The sequence below is a fragment of the Gobius niger genome (assembly GCF_951799975.1).
Source record: "Gobius niger genome assembly, chromosome: 3".
Taxonomy (NCBI): Eukaryota; Metazoa; Chordata; class Actinopteri; order Gobiiformes; family Gobiidae; genus Gobius; species Gobius niger.
Window position 1 is genome coordinate 30,139,464 of NC_136854.1, and position 27,958 is coordinate 30,167,421.

Genomic DNA, 27,958 nt, shown 5'->3' on the forward strand with positions numbered 1-27,958 from the left:
GGGTCAGGGACCAGAGGTGAGAGAATGGGACCATTTGCCATTTACTATTTTAAAAAGGGAAATAGACTAGTAGTAGTCCTAAATACCAGTCTCACAGTGGTTTAGTAGTTAGTGGTCCTCACACAGGGGGCAGGGCCTGAATTGAGGTCTGCATGTTCTGCTTCTGCCCTGGAACAGTGGAACTGTTTTGACCATAAATGGATTTGCTCTTCGTCGAATAGCCATGGGACTCTACTGTAGGGCCCCCGTATGGATTTTTGCTTAGGGCCCCAGAAGGGCCAGCACAGGCTCTGGAAAAAGTGATATCAATTTCTGAATGATCATTGCAGCTTAATTCACAAAGGTTTCAATTTTGTTAAAGAGAGTAGATGCAAGTTGGTCGTTTTATACTCGCTACTGCCATCTCAGGTCTTATGCGTAACTGCAGCTTCAATATTATGCTCGTGCATGACAGCACTTTGGACCCGAATGAACAACTTTTTGAGCAACGGTGCAGGATTTTAGAGGCAGTTGTGGTGAACAGGTCTGAGCTCATTCTACACATTAGGACATTACTGGAACATGTAGGGGAAGGAAAATGCATCTGTTCTGATCTGGGGTTGCAGCAGTTGGTTTGGTCTTGGTTCAGCAACACATTCTCCCATCATCCACTCAAGAGCTTGGGGAAAAATTAACGCAACACTGGATCTTTTGACATTGCAGAAGCTTATTGAAACAACGCCACAACGAATGTGCTGTAATCAAAGCTAAAGGCAGTCCAACGAAACATAAGAGCGTGTGAACTTACTTTTTTGTGGTGACTTGTTTTTTCCTTGGTTCAGGTAGTGCAACCCTCCAACTAACTGCGTCGCAACTCTGGAAACATGCTCTTGCAACGTTCGACAAGGCACTTGTGTTTTGTGCCATTGCCTGTTGATGTGTTCAAAATGGTGCACTGTGAACTGACACCTTTAACCTCTTTACCCCCACTTAAACGGAGAGGATTTTCTCCGTTTCGGCTTTACCCAAATCTAAAAGCTTCTTGCAGCCTACAGGCCGGTGTGACGCCTCATTTGAAAGCGAAGACCGACAGAACAAACTTTTTCATCACCTCATTTTCGTCGCTGTTTTGATCCCTTTTGTCAGGTTAGATTCGGGTGATTCCTGGATTATACCATGATAATGACTGGAGAAAATGTGCTTGTGTAAATGGGGGTTAAGAGATTAAAAAAATCCAATGTCATCTCTATCACTTTACTTTGTAAAATAGGTGCCAGACAGTCCCCACCGAAGCGCCACACAGCGGTAAAGGCAGGTCATTGCACTGACCAGCACAGTCCCGTGGCAGAATCTGGCAAGAATCTTGTGTTGAGATTTAGATTCAGATTTGTGTGTGCATTGTTTTACAGTGTCATTTAAAGGTCAATATATTGAACTTGCAAAGGAAAATAAAAAGAGAGAGATGGATGGAAGTAAGATTACAGCAATTTTGCAGACCCAGGCATCAATCATTAATTAACACATTTTTCTCATCTCCTTTGTCCATGCCGTTCATTTGAAATTCTGCAATCATCAAATTCTTGTACAGGAAGGCGCCATGTTAAAACTGAAGGAATCCAAACTATTCATGGAAAGTTGTGACTTTTGTAATGTGACTTATACCTTCCCTTGCAGAGCTTTGTTCGGAGGTCTCCGGGTGAACGTGGTACGCTCCGGCGCAGACCTCTCTCCAGCCGCACACTGCAACATCCGAGTCCAGGTAAGGGTCTTCGGCTGGGCTTCTCAAACTGTGGAGTGCGGAGAAGTTAGGTTGTTCAGGCATCTTTGTTTTGCAGTTGAGTCTGGGCATGTTTAGCGATCGAATTTTGGCATTTGAGGCATCATTTGATTGAATAATGAGCGAAGGTGCCAGTGCTTTGATGTCTGATCTGTGTCTCATCATGTTCGCCTTGTTTAGTTCACTTCTGCAGCTACTTGAACAGTAAACAGTAATTTATATGATACATCTTGTAACATGTCAGTGGCAGATGAACCAAACACTGAAATGGTATCAGGGTTGGAAAAGAAAAGGAGTTGGCGTGTCTAGTTGATTCTCATACAGATCCAGGGGTGCATCGTACCAACAGACAGGTTGGAGAAAGTGCTCATGGGCCCCCCAGAGAGAAAACTACAGCTAAGTTTGCGTTAGGCAAATGGGTTTGGGTCTTGTTTTCAATTAATTGGATCCATGGATGGATGGATGGATGAATATCCATCATTGCAAATTAGCCTTGGCTATAAATGTTGTAGTGTGGTACATGTTTATTGTTCACACATGTCCCTATCAAATAAATAAATAAATATTCAGTACACATCAACGTGTTATAGTGGAACCATTTTACAAGTTAACAAAACCCTTTAGTGTAATCATTATTATTATTTTTAATACAGTAGGCTAATGCATTGTCTCATTCAAAGCAGATACAGCATCATTTGTGTGGTGACATCTACTATAATGTTATTTATATTGTATAGCCTTGCAGTGACACTGAGCAGATCAAGTTGAATGAAATGCACGTTGTTGATGTTGGTGTCAAAGTCAGGCTTTAGTTCTGGATTTAAATTTTAGATTTCTTTGGGTTTGTATCCATCTAGACCAAGATCCTGGCTTGTTAATTGTTACTGTAAAATAAGCTTATGGTTTTATTGATCAGCAGTAAAGTCACTTCCTTGTTGTTGAAAATTGACTTCCTATCTGATCTTTTAGCAGATGTGTTTTTGTGGAAAGATACATGTTTTAGAGATCAGTTTTGTCTAGGGCTGCACAAGTCGTGCCAATAAGTTTACACACCCTGGTGGATTTTTTTATTTGGCCATTTCTCAAAGAATATGAATGAAAACACTAAAACTTGTTTTCACTCATGGTCAGTGATGTTGTGAAGGTAAAAGGAAAAACATGCACATCCCAGTCCTGTAACAGGTGTGCTGGATCCAAGGCAAGTAGTTCAGGAGGTAAAGGAAAGATCCGCACAACCAGGTTGCTCCCAAAAAACTATTTTTAATTGCTTACACCAACAATGTGACGTTCCTCTCCAGTTCCTGTAAGTTCATGCAAGACAGCCCAAGAACTTACAGGAACTGGAGGCTTTTTGCCAAGAAGAATGGACAGCTTTACCATTTTAGATTACATGCAGAACCTTCTCCACAATTACCACATAAGACTCTCAGCTGCCATTGATGCTAAAGGGGGCAATACACAACATTAAAAACTGGGGTGTGTACATTTGGTATTTTATTTTGTTGTGGTGATTCGAAATTCACACATTTTTTTCACAATAAATGGCTTCACCACCGCACTGACCATGAGTGAAAAAAGGTTTTTGTGTTTTCATTCATGTTCTTTGAGAAATGGCCCAAAAAATCCACCAGGGTGTGTAAATTATTGGCACAACCGTATGGCTAAATTATTGTTACGATATGTGATCTCCCATCTGACTTAGATTCACCGCATACATTTTGGGACTTATAAATGTGCAAATGTTGAGTTAAAATTAGGGTTTTCCTAATTTAGCTCAATTTGATCCTCATTTAGGTCCTGATTCAGTAATTATTTTGTTTTGTTCTGACACAATTTGCTGAAAAACAACAACAAAACAAACTTTTTGCAAATTGTGTTGAAATAAATTGGAAATGTACTGTTGAAATGGATAGATACAATATACAATACTGCAAAAACATTGTTAACGCAAGATTAAAGACAGTTATTGACGGTTTATTGTTTGCCTATATTATGCAGCCATTGTTTTGTCCCTATAACGGGTGAAATAAGTCGGGAAATTGTCTCCTCTGCACTCGTTTCCTAGTTTGACACTTCATATTTCGGGCCTTGTTTGCTGCACAGAGAGATTTTGATTCTCCCTGGAAGTGTCACATTAGAAAACCCAGTACTTTATTCAATTGTATTCAATTTTATTTACTTTATGCTCCGCTCTGTCAGACGGCTTAGAGCTGCGGCTTATCTTCGCAGTTTGACAAACAAAATAGTCCAAATAGGACGAGAGAAGACCACAAATTCGTGATACTTTATTCCAATTGGTTTTATTTGCTGTGGAGTAGACTTTTGAAGCTTCCTCGCTAAGCCTTTTCTAAGCAGGATATATTTTAAATTTACCACGCTGTGTGAAACGTATCTCTTTTGTAATGCGATACCTAATCCTCCATGCAAAACTTGGATATTCTCATGGTCCATCTGAAGACACTGCGCGCAAATGAAATGGAACAAGTTTAGGAGAATTGTAATTATGAAGGTGGTTGTAACATGCTGACAAGTGTTGTCATGTTACATATCCTTTAAAAGCACAGACTTACCAGGTACAGACATGTTGGATAACTATCTTTGCCTGTGCGAGAACCGAGTTTTCAACCTCACAAAAATCCATCTTGAAAGGATCGAGCGTATACACAGATCCCCTCAATCGGACACAGTGCTTAATTTGAGCATTCCCTCATCTTTCAGTTCTTCAGTGTAAAGGATCCAGGAACTATTTTGGAGGATCCGGGAAAGATTTGACATGATATATTGGTGTTTAAAGTGGAACTAAGTAACTCATGTCCCTAGAGGCCATACACGCCACTGCAGGTGTCGTAGCATGTCGCGTTTTTTAACTCATTAATTGTGCGTGAGAGTAAATACTGCACTAACAGAAAAGACAAAGGTAGAGAGGGATATTGTGCATCCAATTACACAATGGAGATCATTTTTTTCACTCAAATTGGCTGTAAATACTGTTTAAGTGATGCTAGACCGCAGTTAGCTTTGCCCGTTAGCCTGTTAGCTTCTTCTTCGCGATTCCATTAGTGTGTATTGCACCTCCGGGTCAGTGCAGGGAAAGTTGCAAGGGTGGTTTTCTGGCCAGAGACACCAGAGGGAGATAAAAGGCCCCCCAATCATCCCATCAACACTTATATTGCTCCCAGAGGGACTGCAAAATTGATTTATTTAGGTTTACTTAGCTCTTCTTCATGCCATCAATCCAAAAGTGTTCCTGAAACTACTCATTTACAAATTGAGCTCTGGACACAACAGATACAAACTGACAAGATGGCAATAACGAGAGATATGCTGTCCTACGAACACAAAAATCTTAATAAAAGTAAATAAATAATAGTCTACTGCATTAGCGCATTGTTGTTAAGCTTGGTTTGGAAACGTTGTTGAAGTAGATATTACTGCTAATATATATGCACAACATCAAGTAGGCTGAAACTCACCCCTCCTTCTGCTATACCCTATATCGTGCAAATAGTTTGGTAATTAATATAGTGTTGTGTAGTGCTTAATTTGTAAATTAGTAGTTTCAGGAACACTCTTGGTCTAATGTGATGGATTCGGGAAACAGGCCAAAACCTCCTAAATATTTCCCGGATCCTTTACCCTGAAAAACTGAAAATTGACGATGAAGCTGACACTAAATTGACTAAAAATAATGTGTTGTCATTGTATAAACCGCAATTTGTGTTTGGCAAAACCCAAAATCACACACTTAGCTTTGCTGGGTTGGAGTAATTCAAATTCAGACCATGGCTAAGAACGTGGATTGAAGGAGGAGTATTGCTAAAAAAAAAAAAAAAAGTCTTTTCATAAAGGAATGTATCACTAACTCTCAGCGTGCAGCAATGGAGCCAGCAGAGTTTGCATACGGCCTACAGAGCCTTGACAATTTCTTGGTTCTAATTAAGTTTTAACGATTAGACACTCTTAATTAAAAAAGAGAAAAGTGATGCTGCAACTGATGTTCGGAAGTATTCACTACTCTAGGAAAGCGTTTGTGTGGATTGCTGTTTTGAGACTAAGGGGGAGTCCAGAATGCAAGTATGTGTGTGTGTGTTTGGGGGGGCACCTGCTGAAAACAGGTTGTAAACCACAGTAATGTAGCCTTTTTCATGCCTGTCCCTCCCTGATTGGCCACTCCTCCCTTCAGTGACGCCGCTGCTCTTTTGCGGACAGCTGCTCTGGATACAAACACAGAATGATGTATGATGTTGTCGGGCTAAAACACTAAAAAGTCCCACAGAGACTGAAAGCCCCCTCCTCTTCTGTATCACTCACACGCACACGCGCACACACACTTACGGAGGACGTGCTTTTTGGAATACAGTGCACGTGGACAGTTCTGCTGCTTATTTGATCTACTTTTCTTTCTTGTTTTGGTCCTGTGGGAAAAGCTTGGCATTTAACGCTGCACGTATGATACACACACACGGGCTTGGTATATACCTTTATCTGCATCGTTTTTGTACGTGCAATTTAAGTATAAGTGTCCTATTTACCACTGCAACAATTCATGCAGCTTTAGGAAATTTTAGATACACAGTTTCTGAAGTCTGATCGCGTAAGAGCCGTACTGGTAGCTTTGCATATATTAGTAGTGAGACAAATCTATGTTCTTAGAAGATTTCCTGAAAGCTTCACGATTACTAATTAAGTTTATTTGCATAGCACAAGGTGTACAAAAGGCAATTGGAAAGGCTAGAGCCGCAGAAATCAAATCCGTAGAATTACAAATATAATCATTGAGTAGTTACATGGAAAGCAAAGAGTGCAGATACTGTCATACAACTGCTAAATTACAATCAAAGTTCCATTAACCCTACAGTCAAATGAGCAAAATCCCCAAATGAGACTATCCTACAAAAAAGAACAAATCTGTCTTATTACAGGGTGTGCACAGGCAGAAGCACGTCACATTTAATGCTTTGTAATGCCCAAATGCTGCATTTCAATGCCACAAATATAGTAATATAGTTTTAACAAAAAATAAAAAGGTGCTCAATTTCAGCCAAAACTGCCAATGAATATGAATGTACCAGAATTTGAACTTTCACAGTAAAAAAAAATGTTGAGCCATGAAAAAAAAAATCGATTTAATGCCAGTTTGATTCCAATTTGATGCTTTTTCAATGACATTTGATGTTGGTCCAATTCATTTAATGACTTTAAATGCCCCGCGGAAACCCTGTATTATGTAAAAACCTGTTTTTCTATTCATATTCCCTACAAGCAGACTATGCAGCTGCTCTGGGCTCGGGGACCAGCAGGGGCCCCCCAAGAGCACAACATTTTCTACTTGCAGGTGTTCTGTACCCTATAGAGTTTACGTTCTTTTGCAAACATAGTCGTGGAATGTGAATGATTTAGCTGATGTCGTCGGGTCCCCAATTCAAATCCCGCTTTGGTCAACAGCTTTGATTTTTGATAACGAAATATCTTGTTTGATGGTAATAAGTGCACAACCTATGTAAATTATTCAATCATCATGAGGCCAATTGTAAGTGTGTTTTTAATGCTATACAGGTGGAAGCGCAGAGAGAGTAAAAAGGTGCCACATCCGCTTCCGCCTGACACCTGCTCCGCCATCGGGCTGTGAGGTGCTGCATTGTCTCACTTGCGATCATTCTGTTTTAATGGTGTGCTGCTTGTTATTAGGCCTTTAACGTGATACTACCAAGACATGGAGGTATATTTGGTGCTCCAGCATGATGTGCAGCTCTCTCATGTCACTTCTCTGTCTTCTGTCCCATTTAATATCTCCATTTATTCCCACTTATCAGGTGTTTCCTCTTTGCATGTTCTCCCCATGCGAGTTTCCTTAAGGCGATTTGGTTCCTCCATCAACCCAAAGCATGCACAGAAGACTAAAACCTCAAGCTAGGGTCTTTCCGCGCAAGATCCAGGCTCAAGATCTAGTCAGATAATGCAGACGAATTCTGAGGCGTCCTTCTTCTTCCTTCCCTTTCAATATGGAGGAGCAGCAGCTATACTCCAAGCTCCTCCTCAAAGACTACTTACCCTGAATTTGTATGCTTGCCTTGGGGAACTTTTCATCACCCTCCATAACCCAGAATAAGAGAGAATATTGAGATTTGGACTTAAAAGGCATTTCGTCAAAACAGCTTTTTGGTCAAAATCTGACGAAATAGGTGTTTTCACCATCGCAGTTGTCTGACTAAAGAGGTTTTTCCCTTATCGCCACATATTGACAATTTGAGTTGACCACACACAAAATCAGCAAATCATAATATGATGCAGACTACATGTATCAGGCGGTTACGGGGCAAAAATAATGTCTTCAAGGTCAGGTAAAATGCAGTACATACTGTATTGTGCTCAACAAAAGGGACATCTTCAATATGACACACATAAATCCAAGTAATTATGAAGACCCTTGTGTTCAGTTGGTTTAAATGTAACTCTAATTATAGAAAAAAAAATGTAAAAGAAAGTGGCACTCATTTATCAAACTTGCGTACGGTGAAATCAGAGCGTATGTGGGGTGTACGAAAAATTACCGCCTGTTTTGGCATTTATCAATCTGAGTGCACCGTACGCTCAGATCCTACACCAAGTCAGGAGGTGGTGTATATGATACACCAATTTTAACTAAACACCAAACAGTTTTTAGCAGCATGAATTGCATTGCCACACCGCATATAATCCACATTGATGATTTAAACATGAAACAAGGCTACAGCATTAATGTTTATGGGCAGACTTGATTCAATGTTGCGCTGCATCGACATGCTCCTCCACGCCACGGGACGAGCTCAAAGGCTCTGCCCGGACCAGAGACACTAGAACCTGGACTGCGGGGATATTTTCTTTTTTAACAAAAAAGACCGCTGCTGCTGCGCAAACTTTGTGTGGATGGCTTCCCCGCCTCACATGCCGCTGCCGTCGGGACACCGGGACTCACCTGGGTCTTCACGAGGCCCTGCTCCGTGTTCTGGCTGCTTTGAGCGTCAAGTCTGTGGACCGTATTCCGTGGCGCGAGCAACCCGGGTGTCAAATAAATCCTTCGACAGCACCACAGCTTTCTTCGGTCCGGACGGGTTCGTAAGGTCCGGGAGTGGCGCGCACAGGGTCTGCGGACCGCGCGCTCTCCTCTCCTCAGGGGGATGATCGAAGTTCGTCCCGTCGTCGGGCTGTCTTCGGTCCGGACGGGTTCGTTAGGTTCCGGTTGGCTGTGAGCTCTCCGCGCACCTGTTCCCTCCCGGAGGAAAGCTCTGCTCAGGCCAAAAGACTTGCAGTTCTGCCCCCGGCTCTAGCGCTGAGTCCACGGAGCTGACACCTGCTTTTCGCTGGTTCAGATCATGGTCCAGAGTCTGCTCGGACTGCAGCGTTACATCCACGCTTTCTTCTTTTTACTACACTTTTTTTTTTTTGTGGTTTAATTTGATACCCTTTTTTTATATAGGCTTTTTTTATATAGGCTATTTAGGCCTACAGCGTATTTAATAAACGTTTTTTATTTCTTTTCAGTAAATGTGATCTTGGATTAGCTATAAGGTTATAGTGGGTTTCTAATAGATTCTATAATTTTTCTCATGCGCAAAATATCATATTTGTTGTGTTAAAAACAATTCTTTATCATTTCCTGGTTGGAGAAATGTTCCTTCTTTGCCGTGATTCGTGCGTGCGTGCCGTAAAACCCGTGGGTGAGGCCTCCTGATTATGAATATTTTTGGGCGTTTCATACAAATAACGCTGGGATTTCTCCGCGGCATTTACCATCAGCTCCTTTTGCGTACGGAAAGATCTGAGCGTAAAGCATGGGTTCATAAATGCCACGCGCACTCTGGCGTATATCGCAAATACACCTACACACATACACCATTTTTGTACGCAATGTTGATAAATGAGGGCCAGTGCGCCTAACCTTCCAAAAGTGCAATTTCTGCTCAGCCTTGTGTTGTACTTCAACACAATATCTCTAAACTTGAGAGTTCCTGCAATTTGACATTGAACATTGAATACATGATGAATATGCTATACTCCACTGTAAGCTCGTGATAATTCAAACTAAAATCTCCTGCTCCTCTCCATAGTTTGTGGAGTTTAAAAGAGAAAGTACTAGTAGTTCTTGTTTATATGGAGTGATTTTCAAAATTATGCTAAATTTAAGTGCTGTCTTTGCAGATACACTCAAGCAAGGACATTCACTTTTCCCGCTGGAGGAAAACTGTCACTACATACTAATTCTATAGCTGCTCGATGCCCTTCCTGTTTTGCAACCACATAGTGACTACAGCGTGCAATGACAGTTAAGTATCTGGCTCATGGAACAACGACTGTATGTGGTTCAGTCTGGGCTCGAACTGGTGGCCTTCCAGATTAATGTATAAAGGTTTGCGCTACACTCCCCTATTGCTGTTACCTCAGTACTATTAAAACTTGAGCTTGAAGGTTAAGTCCAACTACTTTCACATACTCTCATTTCCAAAGTATGGGACATCAAACACATTATACAATACAAGGGTTTTATCTTGCTAAATCAACCTTTAGCCCCTGTTGCTCTAATATTGTTCCATTGGCATTTTTTTTTAAGTTCAGGAGAAGGACCACACAGAGAGCTCTCTGTCCTATAAATGCCTCCCGGTTCCTCTCCTCACTGTCTCTTCAGCATTCTCACCTATGCGCCCCTCCCTTCTTCCCACATATCACTGCTTTGCCATTCCTTCTCTCTTTCAGTCATGGGGGGAAGGCCTCCTGAAGCCCCAAATACATTGTCTAAATCTCCGCCTTTGATTGTCATCTCAGCTCAAGTTTGTTTCACTGTATTTGGAGATTGGTCTGTGCACATGTACTATAATTTGCTTCATTCAGGCAGTTGTGAGTAATCCCTCTTTCCATTGGTCGTTTCATCCGATCTGGATTTTGCTGTATAATAGATAAAACCTGACAGCATGTTCTGCTTTTGCAAAATCCATGAACTATTACTGGACCCGTTCTGCACTCAAACTGCTTTCATCACATCATTATTGATCTGATAGGACGCCTTTAGCTTAAAATTGTGATTTATATCTTGTTTTTTTTATCTTGAGTAATTCCCCTGCTGCCAGCAATGCATAATATATCCTCTTGACTGACACTTTGCCTCTGTAATAGCGAAATAATATTATATGTGGAGCCACATCATAGACTTATTCCGCGAGTGTCTGGTGTTGTATATTTTTATGACAGAACAAAAGCTCAACCTTAACCTTGTGTGACTGCTGCCCCCTGTGGCGTGGGAGTGTAATTGACGTGTTATTTCATCTCGCAGCATGTCCGGGCAAACCGCTCCGCTCACCTCCGGGGTCCCACCGTAGGAAGCAGTCTGCACATCTGCTCATTTTAAATCCCCACGTGTGTGTTTTTTTTTTTTTTTTCCTTTTTCTCAGTGCATGAATGAATACAAATGCAGGAGTTGTTTTGAAGCGTCGCTGACACCGGGACAGGTGACTAATTAAAGGGAAGTTTCTTTTGTGCGCGCCACAGACGAGATAGAGACAGAGAAGAAAAGCCTTATGCTGCACTTTGCCATTGATCGCGTCTCCAAAACTCGACACACGGAGCGGCTTTTGAATGAATCACCGCCTTGATTTATCGGTCGGAGTTTTCTTAGATTAAGTCTTCGCGTCAGGAGAGACTTATTCTGAACCACTTAGAATCCATTCATTCTGGTCACTGTTCTAAAAGTGTCTTCTGTTTTTATTGATTGTTTCTTCTTTCTCGCTTTTTTACATTTCCTTGATTCTTTTCAATGTTTTTTTTTTTTTAAGTAAGGACAGATGTCGGTCATTGGCCACCAAGGTTCTCCTCTGGCACTGGAATCTCAGAGCTCAATCTCTGTCAATGATTTTATTCGAATGTAAAGAAATGTGGTGCCGAACATGAGGAAAATATGCTCTACATACAGATGCGATGATGTAAACAACAACTATGCTAATAAAAAATGCATTTTCTTTTCTTTTTTTTGGCGCAAATGTCTGCTTTTACTACATACTGAAGGATGATAATATATTATAAGACTATTACAAAAGTTAAAGTGGATCTTTTTTTTATTTTTACCATTTCAGTTTTCATTTTATTTTTTATTCTGAAAAAATGTCAAATGGAAACATTACAACATCATTTATGTATTTTTATAAATAAAGTTGGAGTTTGTGCAATAAAAATACAGTCAATACTATCCAAATACAAACATTTCGCTCTGTCATAGTAATTTTAGATGGAAATTAATAAGACAATCAATATTGTTGGGTCTGTTTTTGTTCCTCAGCTCGGCTTACATTCATTCATTTCTGTGGGCAATGCTGCCCTGGGACTGACTGATGGAAGAGTGACTTCCTCCAAACATGCATGCATCTAGGACTGTCACGATGATTACTATCAACTTGTAGTTCAATAGATGAACAATAAACAGAATATTTTGGGCCCAATATTTATCGTCTGAAGCCCAAAATACAGCCATCGTCTCAATGTTCGCCTTTTCTCTTTTGATAAACTTTTTATTGTCATTGTTGGCATTAAATGGTTCTTAATTGTCGGGGATATTTTCCTGCATCAATACAGTGTGTCGAACGGCAATAACATCCATTGCTGGGGACCAAACCACCGACCTCTGAAGCAGTGGCTGGAGGTTTTTATAGACTATCCCAAATATAATCAGACCCTTTTCTTATTTATTCATGATTTCAAGGAGACGGGTGAGTATCAGAGAAAGATTTTGCGTCAGTCAATCTTTTCCACTTTACAATGTCTATCTTCCAGGTTATTTCACCCTTTTTGAAGGCATACCTGAACATTTTCTCCTTTCCCCCGCCTGCCGCGTCCGACAGGGCCCTGCTTTCCTCCAAAGCTCCTGATGATCAGTCTTTGTGTAGCTTGACTGGATGACTGCGCAGCTAAGAGTCAGTTCATCCCCCAGAAAAGACGCGATTCATTTAAAGAGAGACTTCCCGCCCGCCTCCACCCCCCCCTTCCAGCGCTCCCACCATACGCCTCCTCGCTCCCATCGCCCTCGCCAACTCCACTTACGAGGCGCTTCATGGATCACCTGCCGCACACTGAGCACCTTTTCTTCAACGTGACAAGGATTCAATCAACCGTATAGACTTGTTCCTGTACATGATATTTCCAAATTCCTCCACATATCTGTCATATCTATCCATTTGTGTGACTATAGATATACTCACTTGACATGTGGATCTACATATATTGCTTATTCTTTTGGTTGGATTGCTTACGACTATTTGTTAAATTTTTAAATGGGCATTTACAAAAAAAGGTGTATATTTGTGCATATTTGACCTTGTAGTGGCTGTGGTTAGCATGTTGTCTTTACTTTCCATCACAGTGGTCTCTATAACGCTCCAGGATCAATTGTTTTGTAGGTTTTCTAGTAAGAGGGTCCGTCAACAGTGAAAACCTTTATTATGAAACGCTAGCCTGGTGGTTAGCCTTATAGAGATAAAAAGGAGAAGCGGCATTGGATCCAAACACATGCTGACCATTAGCAAGTCAGCTAGTCCGGGAAACTTTCCAGAGTCCGTTAGCCTGCACAGTGCATTTTTCCTATAGCCGTCAGTCATTAGCCATGCATTAAACATAGCAAATTATATAAGATCCAGATGTTTTTAGCTGTTAGCAACTCATCAAACACATTAAGGTGACACCAAGACCTCATTAGAAATCATTAATTAATGTACAGACATTTTAAGATTTTGCTTTAGATGAAATTAGCGTTTAAAAGTGTCCTTCGAGTGAAATGCTAAATCATGTTTTGTTACATTTTTGTGGGTCAAATACACATCCGATAGCCACTAAACATCGTCTTATAATACGGTGTGATGTTTCATACCTTTCTATGCTTTCATATAGCGCCTGGCATCTCCATTAAACTGTATGGGGATAGAACGCTCCATTTAAACAGGTCCGTTAAACTATTGCTAACAAAATGTCTGCATTTGTATCAAAAGGCTAGGGTCAGCTAGCCAAAGGTATTTCTGTGCTTTTTATGAGCATTTTAGCAGGTTAGCTGAAAGGCAAATAATCAGAATTAGCCATTAGTAAAAAAAAAAAAAAGGAATAATTGGCTAAAAGGATAACTGTAGTAGTCTCTTGTTTCTTTATTTTCATCATCATTTTATCATGCACATTAATTTATTTTCACTCATATATGTGTTTATTTTCTGCTTTATTTGGTACCGCTTTATATTAAAATGTGCTCATTAAGTATTAATAAGGTATTAATGAGCACTGATAATATGCTTGTAAAGTGTTAACGCACTCCTTATTATACTTTATTTGTTAACATACTAATAGGATATTAATAATATGCTTATTCATAGCCAACCCTAAACCTAACCCTGACCTTAACCCTTACCCTAAATGATTACTAATCCTTATTAATAATTAATGAGAACACCTTAATCTAAAGCGATACCCTTTATTTTTCTATTCCTTGCAACTAGAAGCTGGTCGTGCAAAACCGCACCACAGATATAGCATATTAATACTTATTATTAAAAGCAATGCCTTGCTGTACCTGCGACTAACATCATGTCCTGTCTTATTTATATATTTATATATTTATATATATATATATATATATATATATTTATTTATATTAACTGCAGTTGCCTCGCTGTATGTGCTAGTTCTATCTTCCTCCTCCAATAGTTGTGATAAAATCAGAGGGAATTTAAAATCGGCCATTACTAATATTTGAATGGGTCAATCAGTGCCAAAAAGCTGCCGTATTGGAGCCGTTTCACACTAGGACAATCAGCGGGCCCGAGCCCAGGAGAACAAGACAGTTATTAGCAGTGGCTCATCAGCATATTGTTGATGCGATTCAACACGTAATTGCTAATTAGAGCTAATTGCACATAGCGTGGATTGGCTGTGAAATTGATGCGTGATGTTTTCTTAATATACTGAGAGGAAAGAGTGTTCAAGTGGATGGCGATGGGGTCTCTTCAGATTTTGATGTTGATGGAATATTGGACTATTATGATATTTGAGAACAGATCTTACTATATTTAATTACCAATTCAGAAACATTTTAATAACTTTTAAGCAAAGACAATAATTAAAAGAATGAAATACATCTCTGTGGAATGAAATACATCTCTGCAGGAGAGTATACAGCAGGAACCATATGTTACATACACTTTAGAAAAAAAAACTGTGTGACATGAAACCAAAATTGACTTTTGTTATTATTTTGTTATTATTTGTTTAGGTCAATTGCAATAAAAATAAAAATAAAAGTCTATTGTCAAATTCCAGAAGAATAAGATGGAATTTTCTACACAATGTTTTATTACTTTTTGCAAAACCAAATGTTTACATACATTTCATGAGTATTTCGTAGCATTGCCTTTAAACTCGATAACTTGGGTCAAACATTTTGGATTTCCTTCCACAAGCTTCTCACAATATTTGTTGGACCATTCCTCCAAACAGAACTGGAATTTGCCTTTTCAGCTCTGCCCATACATTTTCAACTGGGTTGAGATCAGGACTTTGTGATGACCACTTCAAAGCATTTACTTTGTTGTCCTTAAGTGCAACCAGTATTGGCCATATGCTTTGGGAATTGTCCATTCGGAAGACCCATCTGCGCTCAAGCTTTAACTTCCTGGCTGATGTCTTGAGATGTTGCTCCAATATTTCCACATAGTGTTCTTTCTTCATGATGTCATCTATTTTGTGGTAGTGCACCAGTCCCTCCCGCAGCAGAACAACCCCACGGCATGACAATGCCACCCCCATATTTCACAGTTTCCGATGGTGTTCTCAGGCTTGCAAGATTCCCCCTTTTTCCTCCAAACGTGATGATGGTCATTATGGCCAAATTGCTGTATTTTTTTTTCCATCAGACCACAGGATATGTCCCTAAAATCTTAATCCTTTTTTATCTGCAAACTCCAAACTGGCTTTTTTGTGTTTCTTTTGGAATAAGGGCTTCTTCCTGGCAGAGTACCCTCTCAGTCCATGTCGGTACAGCACAGGTTCACTCTGGATGATGACAAGGTCTTACCAGGTTTAGCATCTTCACCAGGTCTTTTACATTTGTTCTTGTGTTCATATTGACATTTCAGAACACAGCAGGTTCATCTCTGTGACACAGAACCCGTCTTCTTTCTGATCTGTATGATGACTGGTCATTTCCATCATTGTTTTAATCAATGAACCTGGCACCTTTAAAGCAGTACCAAGTAACTCTTCCCCCTAGAGGCCATAAGCGCAACTGCAGGTGTAGTAGCAAGTTACGATTTTTTAACGTATTAATTGTCTGGGAGAGTAAATACCACGCTGACAGGAAAGGCGAAGGGAGAGAGGGTTACTGTGCATCCAATTATACAATGGAATTTTTTTTTTTCACTCAAACCTGGCTGTAAATACTGTTTAAAGTGACGTTAGCCCGCAGTTAGCTTCTTCGTGATTCCATTAGTGTGTATTGCTTTCTCCGGACCGGTGGCAGTCAAGTTGCAAACATGGTTTTCTGTCCAGAGACACCAGGGGGAGATGAAAGACCTGCCAATCATCCCATAAACACTTGTATTACCCCCACAGGGACTACGAAAAGGATGTATTAAGGTAAACACGTTAGTACTGCTTTAAGAGTCTTGAAATTGCACCAAAGGATGAACTGCACTTGTGCTTCCAAGGACATGACATCGTCATCAGGGTTTTCCCAAATTGTTTAAAGGGATAGTCCTCTTAGTGTGTGCAAACGTCTCACTTTGTAAAAAGTAACAAAAACAATTCTATAAAATTCTCTAATTCTTCTGGAATTTGACAAAAAATCCTTAAATAAAGGGTACATTAAAAATGAATAAAGAAAGATAATTTCAGTTCATTTCAATTATACCCATCTGGTTTGTGCGTTATATTTCTAACTGTAATTGCGCAGCTCCTTATACTTTAAATGCCAGTATTCCATATAACCAGCAAGTGTACAAGCTTACACATTGTTGAGTTGCATTTAGTTTATATAAAAATCTGGTTCCGGAGAGTGTCTAAAGGTTATTTAAGGGTTGGAATTGGGCAAATGTGTGGAGCATATGGCGCATCATCATCTACACCTACACAGTCTTAGCACCTCTGAGTCAAGTCACAGAGGACAACAGGAGGCATTTGCGTGCACCGTGTCCTGACATGTACCTGTTAACAGAGCGCCCATGTGTGGATATTTTGATAAACTGAGCAACGTATACTTGTATTGATGTGACCAAAACAAAAAGCAACATGATGTGGAAAAAAAGTGTAACCTTGATCAAAGTATCAACTGGAACTTATTGTTTTGTGTCTTTAAATCTTGTGTTAAAAGTTGGAAGTTCTTTTATGTTTCAGTGACGTTTGATGTGACAAGCCCCAACAGCTTTTTACTTTGTTTTGGTTTTCGCTGAAGTTTTACATTCTTTGAACTTTATGTTGTGCTGTTTAGGGCAGGAGCAGTAGTTAGTCTTTTGTGGAAAAAAAACAAAACACAAGCAAAGTCCAAATTTGCCATGCATTGTTCTGTATCACGCTGATCAAAGACTGGCCAAGTTGTTGTTGCTGTAAAAGAAAACTGGAAGATAAATATAGGAAACAAACAAACTAAAGAACTAAAGAACTAAAGAACAAAGGAACTAACGAACAAACAAACAAACGAACAAATTAACGAACTAACTAATAATGCCAACGTCTTCTTCCTCTTCTCCTTCTTTCTCTTCTTTTCCTTCTTCTTCCTCTTCTTCAATTTCTTCTTCTTCCTCTTTCGTTTCTTCTTCTTCCTCCTCTTCTTGTTCTTCTTCTCCTTCTCCCTCTTCTTTTTCTACTTCTTCCTCCTCTTCTTCAATTTCTTCTTCGTCTTCCTCCTCTTCCAATTCTTCTTACTCTTTTTTTTCCATTTCTTCAATTTCTTCTTCATCTTCCTCCTCTTCCTATTCCTCATCCTATTCCTCCTCCTCTTCTTCAATTTCTTCTTCTTCCTTCTAATCTTCCTCTTCTTCTTCCTCTCAATTTCTTCTTCCTTCTCTTCTTCTTCTTCTTCTTCTTCTTCTTCTTCTTCTTCTTCTTCTTTAATCAGCATTCATTCCAGACACATAAAAATGAATAGGTGTGTTATCTGCACCTCCTTTTCCAGTCATCTGTACGGAATTTTTCCAGTTTAATCTGCTGCTGTTGTGTCTGCAATGAACTGATTATGAAAATACATTTAACTTAAAATGTATCATCATGTGTTCATCATGATAATATCTGGGCAAATGTGCTATGAATATGTGAGCAAGCCAAAGGCAAATTTCTGGCATCATCAAGAATGGTGTACAATAAAGTTTTTCTATTCTTATTTTTTATAACTTCACTTTCTGCCAGACAAAGCTCTTGGGACCCCTTGCAATTTCTCGCGCTCCCACACCAGGCGCCACTACTCTAAAACGCCCTGAACTGCACTTTTTTTTTTTGCAGATTTCTGCTCAAATCCCTAGGATTTCCCACTCAAGTGTATTTGACTCTTCATGTTGAAAAGCAAAGCAATAACACCAATCAAAATCCCGACACTCCTATTCCAACACTTAAATGCCAGATAACTAAAAAGTTTGTTTGAGTCCACTCTCACTCTCACTATCGCACAAAATGGTAAAAAAAAACAACAACATTCAGATTCCCATGGGACATAATGCAACATTCCAGTGCGTGACAGTTACAGAAGCAGGGCGCTTGGAACACACTCGCTCATTCTAATTGACAAAACTGTTGCACCTCGCGATGAAAACCATTTGCTTCCTATGAATTTCTAATGAAGTAACCGGCAAAACGAGACCCTTTTTTTTTCGGGGGGGGTTATGTATTTATTAACGTCCAAAAATAGGCCATCATTTTGACACTTGCAGCATCGGCTCACGTCTGGGCCTGCACGCGCAAAAAAACAAAGGAAAGCCATTAACATATATCGCAGTTGCCGCTGAGAACATGAGGATGTGTTGGGTGAGAAGAAGAAGGGCAAATAAAAGAGCAGGGGGGCATTCTATAGGGCTTCACAAGGTTGGGAAATAAAAGTAAAATGTTTAGGTATTTTGTTATTTGTAGAATACATTAACCCCTAAATCGGGGATAAGCAAGTTTACTTGGTGCAGAACCGAATTACTTCATTGTACAAAGACCATGACCGTACCATTTTCAGCCCATAGTATAGCACCTACTTTCTAAGTGTTGTACATACAGTATGTTTTTTTTAGTGTTCTTTAAAGAAGAACTAAGTAACTTGTTTACCTTAATAAATCCTGTTCGTAGTCCCTCTGGGAGTAATACAAGTTTTAATTTTCTCCAGCTGGTGTCTCTGGCCAGAAAACCACCCTTGCAACTTTTCCTGCTTCCACCCGGAGGCGCAATACATACTAATAGAATCACGAAGAAGAAGCTAACGGGCAAAGCTAACTGTTGGCTCGCGCCACTTTAGCAGTATTTACAGCCAAGTTTGAGTGACAAAAATTGTGCTTGAGTTGTGGTACAATGTACAATATGATGAAGGACATAAGGCCCAAAACGTCACACTTAACAATATTAAGTGTACAATATCCCTCTCAAAAGTGACAAAAAAATGTCACTCTTTTGTGGCTTTTTTGTCACCCTTTAGTTGTGTTTTTGGCACTTTTTAATTGTGTTGTTGTTACTTTTCTGGCATGTTTTTTGGGACTTTTTTGTTGCATTTTCATTCTCATTTTTGTCGCTATTTTGACACTCTGTCCAAGAAGCTTTTTTAGATTTGGGTAATGCTGAACTGGAGAAAATGTGCTCAGGTGAGGGTTAAGAGGTTAATTACTTTTAAGGCTTTGATTTTAATTCATTAAATGACTTTCCCACCGAAATTCGTTTTGATTCCAGCTCCGAACAATTCTTTTCTAGCATTGTTTTCCTGTTCAAGAAACTTCACTTTAGTCCCTGTCCATACGAAGTCAAACTGAGGACCAAACGCAAATGTATTTTATCAATCCAGTGTATCGTCCATACAAGCCCGGCGTTTTGGGGGTCTGTAAATGAACATTTTCCAAACTAGGTCCCAGAGTGGAAAGATCTCAAAAAAACGTTTACGTGGCGCCATTGTTACAACGTCTCCACAATTTTCACTGAAACGATGACATCACACCGCCAGAGTGGTGTCTGTTATCCATAATCGACTGTCCTTATAATGAGTTTGACTCATGGATCTATGATGGTTTTACTCCACTCCTCTTTGCTCCACTGCAGTCCGCAAGCCACAGGTGACAGGTAGAAAAACACGGCCGAGTCAGTCTGGGTTTTTGGGGACTGACAGTAAAAGTCCGGTCATGACAAGTTTTTCTGCTGTAGTCCCGTTAAGTCCGAAGAATAAACTTGACTCCTCATCTCTTCTGTAGATTGTAACTCCTTGAATCAGTTTCATTTTCACTGTTTACATTTACTAAGCTGGCTTCGTGCTTATAAAGAAAGTTTCTGAAAACATAAGCATTTTGTCTTCGTGTGGATATAGCCTTAGTCGGCATGCTTGGTTGTTTTGTCTCCCATTCTTTGTTGCAGGCAGGAGTCCAGACCTGTAACTTTGGACCTCGGGCAGTTTATATCTTAGACAGTGGTGCAATAGACACTCATACAAAAGTAACCATTCTCTCTTGCATCCATACACTTCGAATTAGACCAGCATTTGATGCAATTTGGATTCACCAAATGAACTAGCACATGTCTCTGGGCAGTGGGAGGAAGTCAGAGCACCCAAGAGGCTTTCAAACCACAAATTTTTTAATTTGCAATAATGCTGGAAGAATGATCATGATTATCAAAAGAGCTGTAGGAGGATTTTGTAACTAATTAGGTCAATTAGAAAAGTCGGGCGACAAGACTGTCAATAAAGCAGACTTTTTTTCTTTTTTTGTTAAAACCCAAGATAAAACAGGATTTATCTGGGGGGGAAATGTACTCTCTACATTATAATTCAAAATGTGTTAAAATCCTAATGTCAAATGCCAGGTCAGGGAGCTGAACTCTGCTCTTCAGTTCATCCGTTGACCCCACTGTGTGCACATCTGATAAATCTTCCATATCTTGTCAAACAACGTAGTTTCTCAGTCATCCAGGTAGTTTATTCAATCCAGTCGGTTTGAACACAAAACACCCACGTTTTTATAGATAGATGTCAACGTTTCGCTCTTCATGTTTCAAATTGTCATTATTCTTGAAATGCTCTTCATTTCGGATTGTGATATTGATTCCAATTTCTCCATAAAGAAAACAAAAGATACAGTGATTTTGAGCGGCTGTTTTACACTCCGCATGCACATCACTCTTCTGTTGTCTCTTTTCCAAACCGGACAGCTCACGGCGTGTACGATTGGGAAAGTGCTGACCCCTGGGCCTCGCGGACCTCGCTCGCCCACGGCCCGACTGCGCTGAATCAGTTCGATGTTTGAGAATGGGGAAAGTGCGCGGCGGCGGCGGAGTGCTCTGCTGCGCGGCTGTGTAAACACCCAGTTACAAATGGTGCTTTTGTGCTTCATTGTTCCCCGGCGAGAGAGCGAAATTGACTTGTCACAATACGTTACTGCAGTCCCATCCGTCTATCACTGCGCTCCCTCCGTCCCCGATGTGGTTATAGCACAGCGCAGTGAGCAGACTCGCCGTGGCTGTGTGTGTACGGTTTGTATGTTTAGTGGAGTGACTTCACGTTTGCCTCGGGTTCACCTGGATTTATCACTATGAGAACAAATCTGCTCATTTGAAGGCTTACAATAAAAAGCTGTGATAGATCATAGGGCTTATTCATGTGCGATAAAAAATTGTTTTGTCCTTCTGCTGTTTATACACGAAACAGCAATTCAACGTTAATTCCACACACACAAACAATTGCAGCCCAAACTGAATATGTTTTAGAACCGTGGTTCTCAACTTGGTCGGAACCATCATAAGTGGATCATGACTTTCCCAGGGAGCATTTCTTTCATGATTTTCAACTCTGAAAAATTATCTAATACTTATTCAATTAAATATATAATATCAGGAAATGATAGTATTTTGCATTGTATATAACAAATCAAAATGTTATTTGTCATACCAGGGTGACCATGGGTCTTGAAGCCATACCAGTTGAGAACAAATGTGGTGATAATAGTCTAGCTTTGTCATTTTTGAGTTGAAATCAAACTTTTGAGCAACATTTCAAGATGAGACTATAGATAATGTCCGTGGCCCTACCTAGAACTCCCACACAAACTCTGCACATACTGCAAAAGAGATCAGTACACTGCACTGGGTATCGGGATCTCACAAATATATTGTTCCTGAAATAACAAGCTTTAAAGTAAAACGATCTTGTAGATTATAGAACTGCTCAATTGGTATATAAAGTGAACAAAAATGCTTCCTGCAAATTGCAAATGAGCTGTTTTCTTATAGAGAAGGGGGTTACTCACCAATGTGCATCATTTGTGGAGTGGAGATGAATCAAACAATCTATTGCTTTCAAAGGCAGTCTTTTGTAAACATTTAAAATAAATGTGTTTGTAACTGCATTGTTTTGATGGGATGCTTTATTGTACATTTTGTGATTTTAATATAAGGGGGTGTGTCCACATAAGGACCTTGTACCTCGGCTAAAAATTCAAGAGCAGCTGAAACCTTTGTGAAGATAGCACAGTGTGGGCAGAACTTTCCGTGTTCCTTAGAGTATTTTTGCTATTAAAATTCTCAGCTCTGTCCGTTGTTACAAGTTTTTTACACTTCCTAATGCCCCGTGGAAACCCTGTTCTGTGTGTCAGATATAAAAAGAGCCTTGTGTGCTCTTCATTTAATTATTGCTCTCAGAAAGTTGTGGACTGTGCTTATAGAAATGTTAGAAATGTGTTAGGAAACATAGAAATGAGCTTGGACAAGAAAAATCTTCATATTTTTTGACTGTTCTCTTGACTCTTTATTGTTTGAATGGGATTTTAAATAAGAGGGGAAAACACTGCTCATTGTACTCACTCCTGCTGTGGCTGCGGCGGTGGCATAGATACATATTAAAACCATCTTCCATTTGCGCCGCGCTGCATCTTGGGACGCAGCACTCGTTGAACCGCATTAAAGGGCTTGTCAGGCGGGACCCTTCCGAAAAGCGGGCGACTCCACGTGGGACGGAGACATAATAAATGAATGCCATATCCAGTTTCGGTGTAAGGATCCGCGCGAGCCGCTTCTATGACTGTTGCCTCCCTTTAATTAGCGCCACTCTGCTACATCTTCATCGGCTCAAATTGCTCCGGGAGGAACCGTCATTGGTCCCCGCGGTTTGGTGCGCGGAGGGTCCCCACGAGCGCACATTCATCTTCATGCTGGCACATGTAAACAATTAGCACTGTCTCCGACGTGAGATCGGCAGGCACAGTTTGTCCTGGTGTAGCCAAGCGCTGCATGAATGTTCCTCTCATTTTTGTATTGCTGAAGTCCAATATAGTGTTACATACGAATCATGAAATCACTCCTGTGGCTAATTTTGCTATAGGTTTCCAGCATAATATTTGTAGCCAAAAACTGAAGAACCTTTGAGGGCCCGATCTTGCATTTCTAAATGCAGACTGTAGACTTTTGTCTACAGTGTGAAATCTTCATACCTGATGTAGAAAGGGGCTGGACAAAATCCCATGGCGAGATTATGCACAGCAGTGGCCCCTCCCAAACCGTTTACCCTAAACAGGCCGTACCAGACTGGAATTTTTTCCGCAACTGTGGGTGGTGCATGTGCTGGGGTTCTGATCACGTTACTGTGGCGTGGAGTTTGCCCGGCGGTATTTAATACTGGCGCTGGAGCGGGACCGTCGATATATTCGGGACATGGACAGTGTTGAACTCACAGTGAGAAATAGTTTGTTGTTTGTCCTGCGAGCGCTCAATAAGATGCACAAGGCTGCGCGTAATGTTAATTTAAAGAAGAGGAGAGTGAAGAGGAAGCACTTGTTGTATTCAGCGCTGCTTGTAGCGCACCACGCCTCAGCCGACCCCTTTTTTTTTACTAAGCGACCCCCTCAGGCTACAGGCGGACGCACTGGCACACTGTTATTTGTACGCAAGATTCCAACTTTGTCTTGAGCATCACTGTTACTGGGCAAGGCGGAAGATCGGGCCCTAAGTCTTGTCAGAAAATAATTAGTGACATCAAGAGTTTTATTGCACGCTGTTCCAAAGTTTAAAAAAAAAAGACACGACTAATACAAAGTCCATATAAGGTCTGGCATAAGGCAACAGATGGACACTTGCTGTTTTGACTGAGAAGTTTTGGAGGCTTCATAGAGGGGACAGGAGTCACATGCAAGTCTAAAGTCAAGTGGGTTCTCATCAAAGTTACAAGCTAAGTCTTGGTCAAAGACACTTGGTCAGAAACCTACAGCCCACGCACACAACTCCCAATAATGCCCCCAGGACTGTCTCGACACAAATGGGCGGCCATATTTGCACATATGCACACATTACGGAGTGCTTAAGATGGTGCAAGTTCAAAAGGGTAAATAAACCAATTATTTTAAACATCCAGATCTATTTGTTTGCATTGCCAAGAGCGAGAAATTAACTTCACAACTCGGGGCAGGCGTCAAAAAGTCAACTGAATTCCACAGTTTCGATGAACAAATCAAAAAGGAATTCCTAATGTAATATAATTATCTCTACGGAGAGCTAAATTATTTAATCAGATAGTATTAAACTGTTCTGAATGTTGTTCTGAAATGCAAGTGAATAACGTGCATTTATCTGCACCAGGTAGAGAGGGAAGACCCCCTTTTGCGTTTTTTGATTTGTTTCTGAAATATTTGGCATCCCACTACACTAATATGACATTACAGCTCAAGATACTCCCACCCGGACCGCAAATCCCATCAATATGGAAGTTGTCCGTGGTAGTTATCTTACTTTATGGAACTTTTTTGTGCCCAGTCATCACCCCGGATGACATTATTGTGCCTCTCCCTGGTGGAAGTGCTGATGTTCGGGCTTCTCCGCCGGACACAGACAGCTGCCTCTATATTCTGTCACTGCTTTTTGACGCCGCTGAAGCTGAATCCTTCCATAGACTTTGCTATAGATTCCACGCCGGAGCCTTCCACCCCAGATGACAGGCTGCACAGCACTAAAAGCAATATAGGCTCCCGTTCAGACCATACATTTCAAGGTAATGTCTTTGTATGGGTAGGTAGCAGGCTCCACAAGTTGGATTCAGATCGATATAGAATTTGTTGTTGAGAAGAGACTGCTTCCATCAGTGTTTTCAATTTCTTTTTAAAATTCCTACGGTATTTGCGAACTCAGCGGTGGACAATATACTCCAAGGCCGTGTTCCCATTCAGTTAACTTGAAGCGAATCCTGGGCCTAAACAGAGAAACACTTTTAGCTTTTGTTCTAGACTTTGGAAATGTTTTTGTTTGTTTATTGTGCTTTATAAATGAACTGGATTGGATCGCATTAGGGTTGCATTTTCTGGCATAATCTTCTTCGTTCTGGCAGCTGGTAAACATATCTAACATTAAACATATTTAGGTCGAGATGCATTGCTATGTTAGTCAAGAAAGATTAGGGACATGCTCTTTGGAGGAGTCAGATCTGTCAACATGGACTCTCTATAGACTCCATGTTGATAATGTAAAGGGGGAGGAGTGATGAATAACAGTCTGTTTAAATAAATGTGTCTTTGGTTGTAGTCCTTTAAGCTTCTCTGTGTTTTCAAAGTCCTTTCTTGTGTTCATTACAGCAATGGAATTACAAACGATAACTCATCGCAGTTAGACATAACTCAAGAAACAGCAAGGAAAACCTTTGTGCACTAAAATTGATTTCATGACAGTTTGTAGCCTCTTTTCATTATCTGTGGAATAACATTTTTCAAAGAGTAAAATTCAGTTCATCACGATATTGGATGATTTGAAGAAAATTATGTCAGCGATCCGGTCTTCAATGTATCTGGCTAGCGTCATAAAAATGAGCGAGTGCCTTGAACAGATCCTAAAGAGTCAGCTTTTTGTTTTTAGCTTGTTCCACTTTGCATTGCATTTGCATTAGGAATATCAAGAGCTAGTTTGATTTGTTATTCATTGTATACACCAAAACGAAGGTGTCTCAAAGCAGTCTGAAGAGTCTGAATACAGCGTTGTAGTAGCTTGGCCAGCCAGCGGAACATTCTTAAAGGAATAGTTCACCGCTGTTCCATATTGAGATATGTTCTTACCCAAGCTTAGACGTGTTGATACGTACCTGTCTGGTCTTTGTGCGTGCTCGTGGAAGAGCGTAGTAGCTTCCAACTTCACCCCGTTTGGAGCTATAGGAATTCATTGGGAAAGGCCAAATGCTAAGAACCTCCTTTGGTCTTATTGCGTAACTGAGGGCACGCACAAAGACCAGACAGGTACACATCAACTCCTCTAAGCTCAGGTAAGAACATATCTCAGCATGTAAGAACTGTGTGCCCTGAGTATGGAAAAAACGGTGAACTATTCCTTTAAGCACATTTAATAAAATATTTTACTTAATTTGGTTTCTGTTGTGACAGTGTGGACTGTGATTGGATTCATTTAAAACTTCTGGAGATCTGATTGGCTATTAGCAAAGTTCCAGACGGTTCTGCTTCTGAACAGAAACAAAAAGCATGAGTGGAAACGACTGGCCAGGCAAGGATTGTAGGCCCTGCATGACAGCTGTGAAGAGAGAGGGAGAACATTTCAATTTAGGAAAAATCATTTGAGAGTGAGTGAAGCTATTTGAAACCACATTCGTGACTTTATACTTCTATTCTCTGATCAATGCAATTCTTATATCAGTGAAGCCTCATGTGGACTTTATGATTCCTGGTGGGCTCCTAAAGGCGGTTTTATGTTGTTTCTTACATCATGTCTACAGTGTAGTAGACGGTGCTGGAGCCAGAAAACATGTGTCTTCATAAAATAAAATAAAAAAATATCAATATCGATCATATGTATCATATGAATGCAGTCTCGAAACTCGTTTGGTTGCAAAGCCAGATTTCCAGCCAGCGCACAGTGGTTTCTTGTGGACGTGTAAAACAGGCTGTTATTTGGTAAGGCCAGAGTGTTTTGATTGCACTGATAAGGCGAGCAGGGGGCAGCGCTGAAGGCTTTGACGGCGCAGGACTGAATGATCGTGTGGCGACAGGCTGCTACTGTTACCCCTGTGTGCGATTACAGATAAGATTATGTCCCGATGTAGCATTGACGAATCACACAATATCAATAGACAAGGGGCTTTTAGATCTCTGCTAATGGCATGCAAGTAAATATGTGTGTTTGGCTGGTTAAAGCGCCTGCACCAACAGCAAAATGTTATGTTTTCCGACAATTTTAGAATTTAAATTTAAATTCCAGTGAAGGAGCATTATGAGACTCTTTTTTTGCACCCGATATAGGTATGATTTCATTCGTTTTAGCCATGTCTACTCCGGATTTAAAGGTGCACTGTGCAACTTTTCATGCAGAAAAAAAGCTTATATTTGTGCCTATTTGGCCTTGTAGTGACCCTGCGGCTGTATGAGTGGTCAGCATGACATCTTAACTTTCCATCGCAGTCATCTCTGCAACGCTCCAGGATCAATTGTTTTGTAGGTTTTCTGGTGAGAGGGTGTGTCAGCAGTGAAAACCTTCCCAACATTTGATTCTGGAGTGTCCTAGAGACCACTGTGATTAAAAGTAAAGGTGCCATGCTGACCACTCAAACAGCTGCTGGGTCACTACAAGGTAAAATACGCACATATATCAACTTTTTTTCCACATGAAAAAATACCCCTTTAAACTTCATCAAGGCCTGGTGCTGCTTAGAATTTCAAGTATTTTGTGAGGTGGAACTTGGTGTACATAGTATGAGAACAGCGGATCTACACTGGAATAAGAATGATCATTTAAAGATAGAAATGACATAAATTCACTTGGTTTAAGGGATTGAATCTAAAGTTTGAGTACGTTTGGGCCAGTCTTAGATGAGATATAACATATTTTTGCAGATTATTGAAATACAAGGTTCGTTTTCCCTGTAGATATTTCCGTGCTTTATTTCACTTTCTCGTTCAAGATTGGCAGCAAGGTGCAGGCTTTGAAATAACTGTTCCTGTTCCGACATACTGTACATAAGGGCCATCATGAGTGAATAGTTCTGTCCTTGGAATTTGAATTATCACCTTT

General features: G+C 40.4%; 1 protein-coding gene across 7 annotated transcripts in view; it reads left to right on the plus strand.

Annotated features, from left to right (window-relative positions):
• Positions 1–27,958, plus strand: part of tenm3 (teneurin transmembrane protein 3) — a 627,437-nt gene that overhangs the window by 127,241 nt on the left and 472,238 nt on the right. For all 7 annotated transcript variants that reach the window (XM_079553229.1, XM_079553230.1, XM_079553228.1 and 4 more), the window contains one exon: positions 1,654–1,738. The gene's annotated coding sequence lies outside the window, so the exon portion shown is untranslated. The remainder of the gene's footprint in view (positions 1–1,653; positions 1,739–27,958) is intronic.